Source organism: Platalea leucorodia (assembly GCF_965183815.1).
Source record: "Platalea leucorodia genome assembly, chromosome: 10".
NCBI classification, from domain to species: Eukaryota; Metazoa; Chordata; class Aves; order Pelecaniformes; family Threskiornithidae; genus Platalea; species Platalea leucorodia.
In genome coordinates this window covers 21,962,611-21,974,397 of record NC_138832.1, presented here as the reverse complement: position 1 = coordinate 21,974,397, position 11,787 = coordinate 21,962,611, and the positions used below count along the sequence as shown (strand labels likewise).

Here is an 11,787-nt window from a genome sequence, read left to right as displayed (position 1 = left end):
ATAACGCTGAAGCGGGTATAAAGCTGCGTATGGAATATATACTCGTTACATTTTAAAGCTAAAAGTGTCTGTTGCAAAGAAAAGAAACTAGAAATAATGCAAATGACTGCGGCGCTGTGGTTTTCTCCCCCTCCTCCCCTCCTTTGTAAATCTCCCAAGCATTGTCTGATTACGCATGAATGATGCAGATTTTTGCTAGGATTGCTTTCTCGCTGTTACTCATGTTTTCCAGGCAGGGGTGCAGACCTCCGACAGCTGCGGTAACGAGGCAAAGAAAGGAGTGAGCTTGTCGGCCACAAAAAGACGATGGATTTTGGAAATCCAGTACTACAAAAACAAACATTCCACCATGTTTTATAACAGATCATTCTTGTCTGGCTCTGGCAAACAAGGCCTCATGACAGCACGGCCCATTTTAGTGTCACTCTTATACCCCTGTGTTGCTGGATTCCCATGGAGCAATAACAGACTGGCCCTCCATAGCCCCTTTCTGGGTGTTTACAGTGAAAGGTTGGTGTGTGGCCGCTGCCTCTGCTGGGTTTTTTTTCCCCTCTTCATCAAAAGCAACAAAACAAAGCTATCTGTAATCAAATATGGCAAGGAATAGTAATGCTCCATGAACACACGTGTCTGCACTTAAAAACGTTTTTCCAACTGACTGGATGCTTGCTACTCACATCTCTAAAATGTCCTTTTGTTTCCACATGCCTTGTTTTAACTAGTGCGACGTTCAGGTCTGCGTGCTCAACATCGCAAACCTTGTACCGCAAGGCAAGAGAGAGACTCGGCTTTACGGGTTGTACAGAAAAATGGATGAAACATCTCAACGTGAGACGGCAGGAGCTGTACGCTTGATGACCAGCAGCTGATTACTTGAGTGACAGTTTCCAGATTTTTTTTTTTCTTTAAGCTTTGCCTATTACTATTTTTTAGTACCTGGCTATTGCAGTGATAAAATATTCTTAAGGCATCTAGAGGTTCCTTCCCTCACCAAATTTGACGTTTGACGTTCTCCGGGCTTCCTAGATGATTTTTGCATGTGTTCTGACAACTTTTCTAGATGTGAATCTTTGGCAGTTCTGCTTTTACATTTTTATTGCTTTTCTTGAGAGTGTTTTTGAGGCAAGGAGTGTTGCTAGTTAGAAACATTGTGGAAGACGTTAGAAGACAAAGCTGTCCCAGAAAGCTCGTGATGTTATGAAGGTAATAGATTTAGCACATAAATCTCTCATAAGAGGCAGGTGAAAAAAAAAGTGAAGAGCATAAATCCTCATGCCTGAGATTATAAAAAATGTCAGTGTGGAAGACTTTAAATTTGTTGTCAGCAAAATAAGCTCCTCTTAGGCCAAAATATATGAGCTCTCATACTGGTGTTTCCCTGCATAATTTACAATCTACCATTAACTACAGGAGGCAGAGAAAGCATTGTAAAAGCATTTACTGTGTTGTAAAACGTGCAATCAATGGTACTTGAAAATGTTACTCAGTAGTAAAAATGGCAGTCACCCTGTAGCAGCGGTGACTCGGTGGCCACGTGCAGGGACATCAGCCCTGATGGGGCCGAGGGGGCCCAGGACATCCTTAATACTTGCAGCTCGGGCTGGCCTGGAAGCCAGCTGCGGCAAATGTCCCTTTGTAATGGCTAAAACATCAAAACTTTGTTTTGGCTCTGCCTTCCCAAGAACGGGGCCTCCTGTGGGCAGCGGCCATTTTGTGAGTGATGCCATGATGGTGGGGAAGGCATCCCCCTCTCTTGGAGTGAAGGATGAACATCTCCCTCCCCTCTTTTTCCGTGTGTTCCCCTTGACGCCTGCCTTCTGGGTGTGCCTCACAGCCCAGACGGTGTTTCACGGTGTTTCACGGAGGACTGTTGCGCCCTTAGCCCCCAGGTGCCTGCGTGGCCCAGGCCTGTTGGAGAGGAGCGGCCTCCATGGAGCGCCCGCCTGGACCACCTCTCCTCCATCGGCCAAGACGTGGAACCCTAAAGGAGCCTAGGGACTGCCTTCCGAGCGAGGGCCGCGTTCCCGCCGGGCCCTCGGGCGGCGAGGCCAGGCGAGGCGGGCGGGCGGTGAGGCGGCGGCGGGGCGGGGGGACTACACTTCCCGGCCGCCTTTGCAGGCGGCGGCCCAGCGGGGGATGCCGGGTGCCGTAGTTGCAGCCGCCTGGTGAAAGTTAATAACTGAATCTGGGGTAGGCACTTCCCAGAGCTCCTCGGTGTCTCTCATTGCCATGCCGGCTTTGTCACCTCGGAGGGAAGAGGAGCAAGATGGATGAGCGGGCGGCCGCCGGGGCAGGCGCCCGCGGGGTAAGGAGCGGGTGTGGAGGGGGGGAGGCTCGGGCCGCCGCTGCGAGGCCGGCTGCCTGAGGGGAGCGCGGCTGGCTGCCGCCCCGCCGGCCCCCCGCGACGAGGAGGGGGCCGCGGCCGCCCTTGCCGGGCCGGGATGCCGGGCTCGGGGGCAGGTGCAGCGGGGAGCGGCGCTGGGGTTCCCCCGCCGGAGGGGCTGCTGAGGCGGGGGCGTGCGGCGCCGGCTCCCGCCTAACGGCCGCGGTGGCCCCGGCCCTGCCCGCGCCCCCCGCCTGAGGTAAATGCCGGCCCGCTCCCCGCGCTGCCCCCTCCTCGCACCTCCCGGGCCGGGGCTGCGCGGCCCCGCGGCTCCCCCGAGGCGGGGGTCCTCCCTCAGAGCCCGGGGAAGGGGCTCCCGGGTCGCTCCCTCACGGAGACCACCTCCTTCCCCGGGCGAGGAGGGCGGGCGTGGGGCAGTTCTGTGGCTCAGCCCGCCAACCCCGGGACCGCGTCCAGTATTTGGGGGTCGCCGCAGGCACCCCCGTGGTCTCGGGGAAGTCTCGTCGTGGGCGAGCGGCGAGGCGAGGAGAAGGCTCTGAGGGCTTGCCGTGGGGACTGATGTGTGTGGTAGTGGGGACAGAGGAGCCGGTGCGAAGGAGGGAGCAGAGCCGTCTTGTCCCTTCCCAGGTCCATTTTCAAGTCTAGGTAATGCAAGGGGATGTTTTGCTACCTACGGTCCTGCAGAAGAGGTCCAGGGCCTCTGCCCCTGCCACAGCTGCAAGAGATGGTGCCTGCTATGCCCTCCTCTTCCCTCCAGAGTCCCCATCCCTGCCAGCCCCAAACACCCACAGGAACCCATCCACCCCTGCCCAAACTCTGAATTAAGCAGAAGTGACTCCAAATCCTCCTGCTTTGATCTCTGAGAGAACAAAATGCCGGTCTGTGGGTGATAATCCCCAAAGAGTTAAAAGCTTTGGGTTTGCATCGTTGCCTGGTAGAGAGTGGGGATCCCACCAGCCCCTCGAGGCTCTGGGTTTAGCCATCCCCGCTGCTACTTCATGGTCTGCCCTCAGGTTGAAAGATCATGGCTTTCATGAGCAGACTGATTCAGGTAGGCCCATAAATATCCACCGTGACATTGACCACATGGTCGAAGCAGAAGTACAAATCCCGTCTGTCTCAATTCCAGGGCACTTTTTGAGGAAAGTGAGGGCTGGAAGGCCAAATCTTTAGTGTGGAGGAGCTGTGGTGGACACGGGAACTTGGGTGACCTTAAACACCCATTGCTTTTGCTTGATGCTGCAAGTAGCCAAGAACTGGCTGAATTGCCAGCGTACAGTAGGCTATAGTGCAGGCTCCTGGGGGGCTGTTCTGTCTTCTCACGACATTTGGGCCCAGGCTCTGGCCCTTGGCATCCTCGCCTGGAATCTCTCATCGTGAGATGCATAAAGAAGATCCCCGTTCAATTTTCAGGTCAAAATTTTCAGTGTCCCCTCTGATAAATGATCCTCAATTCAGCCCTAATGCAGTACAAAATAGAAAATTCCATTTTAGTTCACTTTTTATTTTTATTCCGCTTTTTAATGATAATTTCTCATTAAGCATCTAATCCTGTCCTAGCGTTTCTCATCAGTAAGGCTCAAGGTGCTTTACAAAAGAGGTAAAAATATGATTATTCCAATTATCCTTATTAAGGCTTAAGGTTTGGGCAGCTTCTGCAGATAATATAGGTCATAAATAATTAAGAGTACAAGCTAATTAAAAGAAATCCTCAGTCATAAACCAAAGTGCCACACTGAAGAAGCCAGTCTTCAAAGGCATGGCCTCGTAACCTAATCTCCCTGATCAGAACGGTATCCCATTAACCTGCAAATCGTTGCTCTCCTGACCTGTCTGCCCCCACAGCAGGTACTGCCACATGCCTGTGCAGGACCCAAGGGAGGGAGAGGGCCAGGGAGTTTCAGTGACCAAAAGCAGTCTGGACAGTGTTCTCCTATTAACGTCCCTTATCTTGTCATTTGAATAAAGGTCTCGTGTTCGGAGGCTTACCAAAATGTACAGCCTGAACTGAGCGAGGTTAGGTGTAGAACTGATTTAGTTTTTTAGCAGAAATAATTATTGGAAATTAGAAGCATCGCTCATACTGGAGTCCAGAAGATACAAAGAAGGTTGTGGCCTGGATCCAGTTCACACATGCCCGAAATATTATTCTGACCCCAAAACTTGCTCTGAACACCTTGTCAAATTTCATCAAAGTTGGATATGAACTTTCATCTTTGGGACTTCAGGCTGTAGATTGCTGGTGCTACACTGGGTCTATGCATCCTGACACCTGCATGTCCCCACTGGAAGTTGACTATCTCAGGACCGCTGTTTATCTACATAATTCAGCAGTAGGGCTACGCGGATGAAATCCTTGTTCTCATTCCAAATACCTGCTGTCACATATTACGTATTCTGTGGGAATGTTTTTGCTCCGATTTGTGGTTATGCAGTGTTCAGCGATGACCTAATTGCAACGTTCTCATTAGGCAGAGAAATTTCTGAGTTTGGCTTTATGGTTCACCTTCTCAGTAAGTAAATCATGGCTCTGTAACACTGTCTACCATCAGTGCTGTCACTTTAGCCCCGTGTTTTATGAGGGATCATAAGGCTGTTGAAGGCACTTTGAAGCGTGTGTATCTACAACAGCTTCTCACACTTTATTGTTGTAATGTCTAACTTAGCTCAGAGGAAGCGTAGACCATCTTCTTGATGAAAATGCCTGAATCTGATGACCTATAGCAGCTTTCTTACCACTAAAGAAACTGCACCTGTGTTAGTTTGGTGTTGGCTGATTTCCTTGAAAGCTGGTGATACAGGAGCAGCTACAAATAAAGCTGAAAAAGGCCAGACTGCTTTTCTGTCTTGTGATGAGGCTTAATCTTGGCCAGGGAATGCTGGTGTAATTTTCAAATGTAACTCAAAGGGATGTTGATTGCAAGTTACATTAAAATGAGTCCCTGAGTCCCTTAGGGTCTTGGAGAGACCTATATCTTGATCTATCTGTGCCGTAATTTCTTCATTTGTATTGTGTTAAACTGTAATTCAGTCTCTCATGCTGGAAGCTTTGACTAGTAAGGCATGACTGGAGCTCCGAGTAATGCTGGTGGTACTGGAAACGTACTACGAATGACAGAAGGGAACCTGCAGAAATAAGGAAGCGGGGAGTGCAGACATTTTGAGCAGCAGAGAGAGGGAGGGTGAGAACAGAAGAAAGGGGGGAGGGACAAAGGAAGGAAAAATAGAGAAGAAAAAGCAGGAAGAAAAGTGAAACACCACCATTCTAGGTGATGATCGGTGTCGTGTGGGTGAGGCTTTGCAATTGAACCAAGTTTCCCTAAGAACTTGCCACTTATGGGAGGCAGGAGAAGGGAAGAGGGTTCCTGGAGAAGTGCATATCCACACAATGAAGCCTTTGGTTTCTTCCCTTGCACATTTGTAGAGCGCTCACGTCTTTCCCTTACCCCAGGAGACATTCCCATTTCCTTTCATTTACCAGTGTTTGGAAGGCGGAAGGAGATGAGGCACTGTTGGGTTCCCTTATTAACTTAATCTGTGGGAAGCCCTACATAAATCATCGAATTTCCTAGTCTTGATAGAAGGAGATATTTGTACAGTGAAGTCAAACAGAAGATCGAGGTTCCTGCATAGGGAGGCTTTGACGCTGTGCCAGTCCTGTGCCTGTGACTCTTAACGCGTGCATTTCTTTGAAGTCTGAAGTTCAGGAGTCTGCATTAATGATCAAGGGACAGAGCTGAATACGGAATTCGTATGGTACGAAGGTAAAGGTGTGGGTATGAATGTGGGAAGAGAATATTTAAGAGCAGTCTGGCATGTATAGTTAATAATATTAAAAAAAAAAAAAAAGCAATCATGTTAATTTCCTAAAGTTACTCAAGTTCTCAAGGCTTTTAGCATCTTCTCATTCCTTGTAGATCAGTGATCTCTTGCTGGGTCCTGTCATGTCCAAAATATTAACTTCCTTCAAAAGTAGAAAACTTCAGGTTTGAAACCTTTTGTCCTTTTCTACAATGGGAAACTTGCTCCGATCCCTTAGGCAGGAATCTCTATTCCTCATGCAGTGATTTAGAGCGCTGTGCTTGGCATTTGGCTGTCACTCTGTCCCACTCAGCCAAGTGTCGGTGATCCCTGAATGCTTAAAAAGTTCCTTGGGACTCTGCAGACACGAAACTCTTCTGAAGTTGAGATTTGTTAGGAGCAGAATGCATTAGAACAATTATTTCTGACTTTGACTTACGACTAGGTTAAAACTCACTTATTTTTACCACTGTGTTTGTTCCTTTTAGGGCTCTTAGCTGTTTCTCTAATTCAGGAGCTGTTCTTCCCATTTTTTACTTCATAAAGTAAAATAGTAAAAGTAGAATGCTGTGTATGTCACTACACTTAATACACAGATAACTACTGACTGAAACAGTGAAATAGACCCTGGGTTTCAATTTCTGACCTGCTATTTTAACTGCTTTTTCTGGAATTCCACCCTAATTGCTGCTTTTTCTTGATTGAGCAGCAAATCAGTTCCCCTCTAAGCCTCAGGATTACTACAATGCAGATTTTTCTGAAGAAGCAAAGGTCAGATTTTCAAGACTCGGCTTATATTTAGGGACCTTATGAAGCAGATCCTAAGGTGGTATTTATGTCCTACTAGACATGGAGCTACTTTCAAAATACGGGCCCTAGGCACCAGGGGATTTGCAGTCTTGCTCTGGATGTCTCCCCTGTGATGGAGGGGTATAGACCTACCGCAGGGCTTGGGGAGCACTGGGCTGTCGCTGGTCCCGCTCATGCTCCCACATCATTTAATTCGGCCGCTCCACCTGATACGAGGGTTGACTGTGCCCCTCAAATGGAAACACTGGAGACCTCAGGCCTCTCCCGGTGAATGACCGGGACCCCCTTCTCCAACCTTATGTCGCTGCTGTAAACTGAATCTCTTCAGCATCCCAAATACTTTGAAGCCATCCTCATTAAGAAGTTCCTGAGTGCCTTGCGGGCATTGACAGGGAGGGGTGGCAGGTCCGGCCCCAGCAATGCAGAGCTGAGCCGGGGCAGCCATTCTCCAGTAATGGCTTTACTCTGACTCGAATTGATAGGGCTGCATTATAAAGTCTCATGTATTTTTTTTTTTTTTAAACATTGGATTTCTTTATGTGAGTATTTAATACCATAGTGTAAGTGAGTATTTATGAAGGTGTCTGAGGTCTTTGGATCAGATACGTCATATAAAGCTCTGATCCAAAGCCCACTGTAGCCCAGCAGAAAAATCCCATCTCTGACATTGTTCTCCCCTCTTGCCCTCAGGGAATTAAAAAGACAAATTATTTTAAGCAGTTCAACATGTACTGAGCTTTAGTTTGTTAGCACAGAAAGAGTATAATGTCTTTCCAGGACTACGTTCAAAACTAAGGAACAAAAAGCTACCTTGAAAAATGGCCATTGGGAAGCAGACCAGCAAAAGCCAAGAAACTTGAGCCCTTTGCTAATGAATACTCTGTCCTTAACTCACATTGTCTCTTTTGTTTCCCACACTTTCATGAGCTGCACATGGATTCAATTTGCCAGTCTTTAACCCTTCTTACTGATGCCTGATCTGTGCATAGTTTGGAAACTGGGACAGCTGTCACTTAGGTACTTGGCTTTGTTTTTATTTTTTTGCTCCTGATCTGTTTGTCCCCGCGCAGTCTCTGGCTCAGATGCGGTAAAGTAATCCACGAGGGGTGTGGACAAGCCTTGGGTGCACGCCGGAGAGAGGGAGTCAAAGCTTTTCCAGCTTCCCGGCAAAGGGTGTAACAGAGACAGGGCTGGGAGCAGGTTTGCTTTGATTAAAACATGGTAGCATTTCCACTGTGACTACCTTAGGGGAAGATGTTGGTGCTACACCAGGGCTTTTTAAGAAGAGCTGTTTTTCTTGGCATAGCTCTAAAATTGATGGGAAGTCGGGGTGGAGCCAAGGGATTTGGCATCATGGGAACTTCTCACACCAGCTTGTCTTTGTGCTACAGCACAGCAGAAGTGCTTTCTGCAGAGAGAAGCATTAAACATCAGATGTTTATTTGCGACAGTGAAATTTATTCCAGTGAATGATGATTGCCCATAGTAAATACACTTCTTAGTAATGACTGTGTTGTTTCCAGAAACATAACTAGCTCCTAGAGTTGCTCTTTGCGAAATTGATAGGGATCTAATTAATCATCCATGTAAAACAAAAATGGCATTCCATATCAGAAACATAATGCATTTCACTCCTCATTTTTCCTCTAGATAACTATTGAACAAAGGTCACCAGCAGAGAGTGCTGGTGCTCTTCCAGAATGTGGCAGCAGCTTCTGAAATTGATTGTAAAATCTAATCAGATATTGTTCCGTAATTCTATTTTTAGTTTTTCATTTCTGTGAAAATGAAATGTTAATCAATTATCTGTAACTTGATATCTTGCTGTCTCTAATTATCAATCTTTGTGTAGCGTAGCTTACTACAGGAGAAAGATTGTTTTTAGGAGCACAACTATGTGCTCAGAAAAATTATAATTGCCACTTTTTGAAGCAATTATTTAGCAGAATTTCATAGATTTTGTTCCAATGCATTTGACCTTTTTTGTACATAACATTATTTCTCCTTTCATTTCTCTTCTTTAATTTCATGTTCAGAATAATCTGTTTACTATTCAGTACAGCTTCTATGTAGCAGGGGAAGAAGGCCCTGCTCCTACAATTAGTAGAGCTCTGGCACCTATATGGCATTCGCTGTTTCACTGAGACCATACTTCTCACCTTCCCAGGCAATGGAAGGTTGCTTCCAGCCAAAGGTTACTTTTGGTTGGGCTTCTTTCATTTCTCAGTTCTAAGTCTGATTCTGATATCAATATTAAAAATGAGTTGCAAAAGCTCCAAATCAAAAATCACCCCCTCTCCCCCGTCCCCATGGTTGCACTATTATAAATTCTGGAGACTTTGAAGAGATTAGGCTTTTCGGTTTTGAATCAGCTGTGGTTTTCCCCTCTTAATCTTTACGGTCATTGAAGTATCAGGATTATCAAATCTGTTTTTTGCTGCAGAATCTGCTGTACATCTCACGCTCTTGTGATTTCATACATTCTTTAGTCATCAAGAGCAAACAAAGACTGTGTTGAAGTGCAGGGCCCCCATGCCTTATTCTTACAGTTCACTCCGATCCAAATCCATTGAAGTTGAGGGAATCTTTTAATTCATTTCACCAGATTTTGAAGAGATGTCTCTTCTTAAAGAGACATGAGAGGCAAGAGTGCAGAGAAACGAGGGAGATGGTCGACTTTCATACATCAAGGTGGTTAACGTACAACAGACATCAGTTAAAGGCTTACAGGCCCTTCTTTGGGAGAAGAACGGTGTCCTGTAAGGAAATCCCATTGTCCAGACGAACCTTGCTGTCCTTATTTTGCCAAAACTACATTTAAGCCTAGCAGAGTGGGACGTGAATGAGTTTAGAGCAAAGCTAAAACATTTCATTTGTTTTTCCATAGTTGGCAGTTGTTTATCACTCTTCTGGTTACACAGCTTTCTGCATAAAATTCTGCATAAAAAGGGGCCAAGGTTCAGCAGTTAGAATAATTCTCTTTACAGGTGGTACCTGATCAGTCAGCTCATGGGTGACACATCACTGCTGACCTCTGTACTGCATTTCACTCTGGTAAGCTGTTCCTTTTCTCCCCCTTCCCGTGCAGGCCCTTTCTTCACCCAAGGAACCATGCCAAACTTGAGTTACACTCCACTAGAGGTACCATCCAGACGGACATACTTTTAAAAACCTTCACACGCAGCAGCATACAAAACCTTAGATGAGCGGGAGCCATGTTACAGTGTAAATCACAATATAGACAGGACGTGAAGTTGCCTACGCAAAAGTCTGTGTAGCAATTACTTTCCTCCCAGAAGTTATGTGGTCATTGAAGTTCTATTATATAGAATAATAAACTTGTGTAGAAAGACACAGCAATTATTTAGTGAAGGACAGAGGAATACATAGTGCATAACAATTCCTGCTCTTGTGTTTCAAAAAGTAGAATTTTTCTAGTGATTCCGAGCATGTAAAGTTTCGTGGTAGTAATTCCTGGTGTTGTTGGGCTGTGAATACCTGTCATTGCCATCTGTTGGTGAATGATAACTGGTTTTACACATAATTCGTGCCTCAATCTCATGTCTATCAGATTGATTTTGTTTCTCTTCAGAAATCATAGCTGGTCGGCAGCTGTACCAAATGGCAGGACCCGAGGGAGCCTTTCAGGGTTTGTTATGGCTCGGAGCTGGATATAGCAGCACCATCAAATCCTCTAAATACAACTTAAAAATGGCCATGGCCACCCTGAAGGCCCTGGGTGCTGTCCAACCCGGTGGTAAAATGGCAGCAAAAGCTGCAGTGCTGTACATCCACGTTCACCGTACGTGCGGGCAGCAAGGCGGGTTCCGTGGCCTGCGCCTCTGGGACTCTACGACTCTCGACTGCACTCCCAGCATGACTTTGGACAAACCACTTAACTCTCCTGTACCCCGGTGCCTTCTCCACACCTTTCTTGTGATTCTTACATGGTTTTGAAATCTTCTAATCTTGTTTTGATTTGTATCCCCTAATGTATTTGTTCGTTTACTTCCTTTTCTTCAATGAATATATGTCAAACTGACTATTTGGCTTCTATGGCAAGAAATATAAAGTAATCTCCCTTCTCAGAATTACCTATTCCTTGCTCCTGCTCACCTAAGTGAACTTGGCCTCATCTCCTCCTCCTAGTCTTTTTTACCATTGCTTGCATTGCTGTTTGTTTACCGTAGGGCCCTTATTTCACCCAACAGCGTATTTACAGACTAGACAAAGAAACCCCCCCCCTCGCTTTGGTGGTGGTGGGGATGTACTGTCTGGTTCCGAGAGCTAAATGGCACTTCTGAGCACTGTTAACAGTTTATTTTTATGTGCAAGAAGAAAAGCTCTGTTAAACTGGCTCGAGATCAGAGATGCACGGAAATTAATTTACACCCCTCTCAGCTGCACTGAATGGACGCAGGGCTGAGCGGTGATTTCTCTCTGTACACGAGGGATAAGATCAGCAGCTTCCTGAGCTCCAGCTGCTGTGGACAAAGGACAGCAGAGTTACAGATTCCTGGAGGGAGGAACTTTAAGATGGAGGAATTTTAAAGAATGTGAAGGACAACCTCTTAAAAAATTGTAGGTGGAGCAATTCCAGGTCATCCAAACACTTCGTAAGCCCAAGATTTATTTTCCTACTTTGAACTAGTTGCCGTTCTGGCGTTTATCTTTTGTGCTTTTTAACACATCTACTGTGACCTTTGTATGATTGCATAAATTGGCCCAAATACGCTGGAACAGTTATTAGGAACCCCTTTCTTGTGTTGTTTCCTGAATTCCCACATTGTGGCGTGATGTGTGTATGGAAACTGCTCGCTTCCTCCGCTGGC

At 46.5% G+C, this 11,787-nt stretch overlaps 1 protein-coding gene across 1 annotated transcript in view; it reads left to right on the top strand.

The window, feature by feature from the left end:
* Positions 1 to 2,197: 2,197 nt before the first annotated feature.
* The window catches only part of AMOT (angiomotin), a 62,643-nt gene continuing 53,053 nt past the window's right edge, over positions 2,198 to 11,787 (top strand). The window contains exon 1 of the mRNA XM_082323405.1: positions 2,198 to 2,305. The gene's annotated coding sequence lies outside the window, so the exon portion shown is untranslated. The remainder of the gene's footprint in view (positions 2,306 to 11,787) is intronic.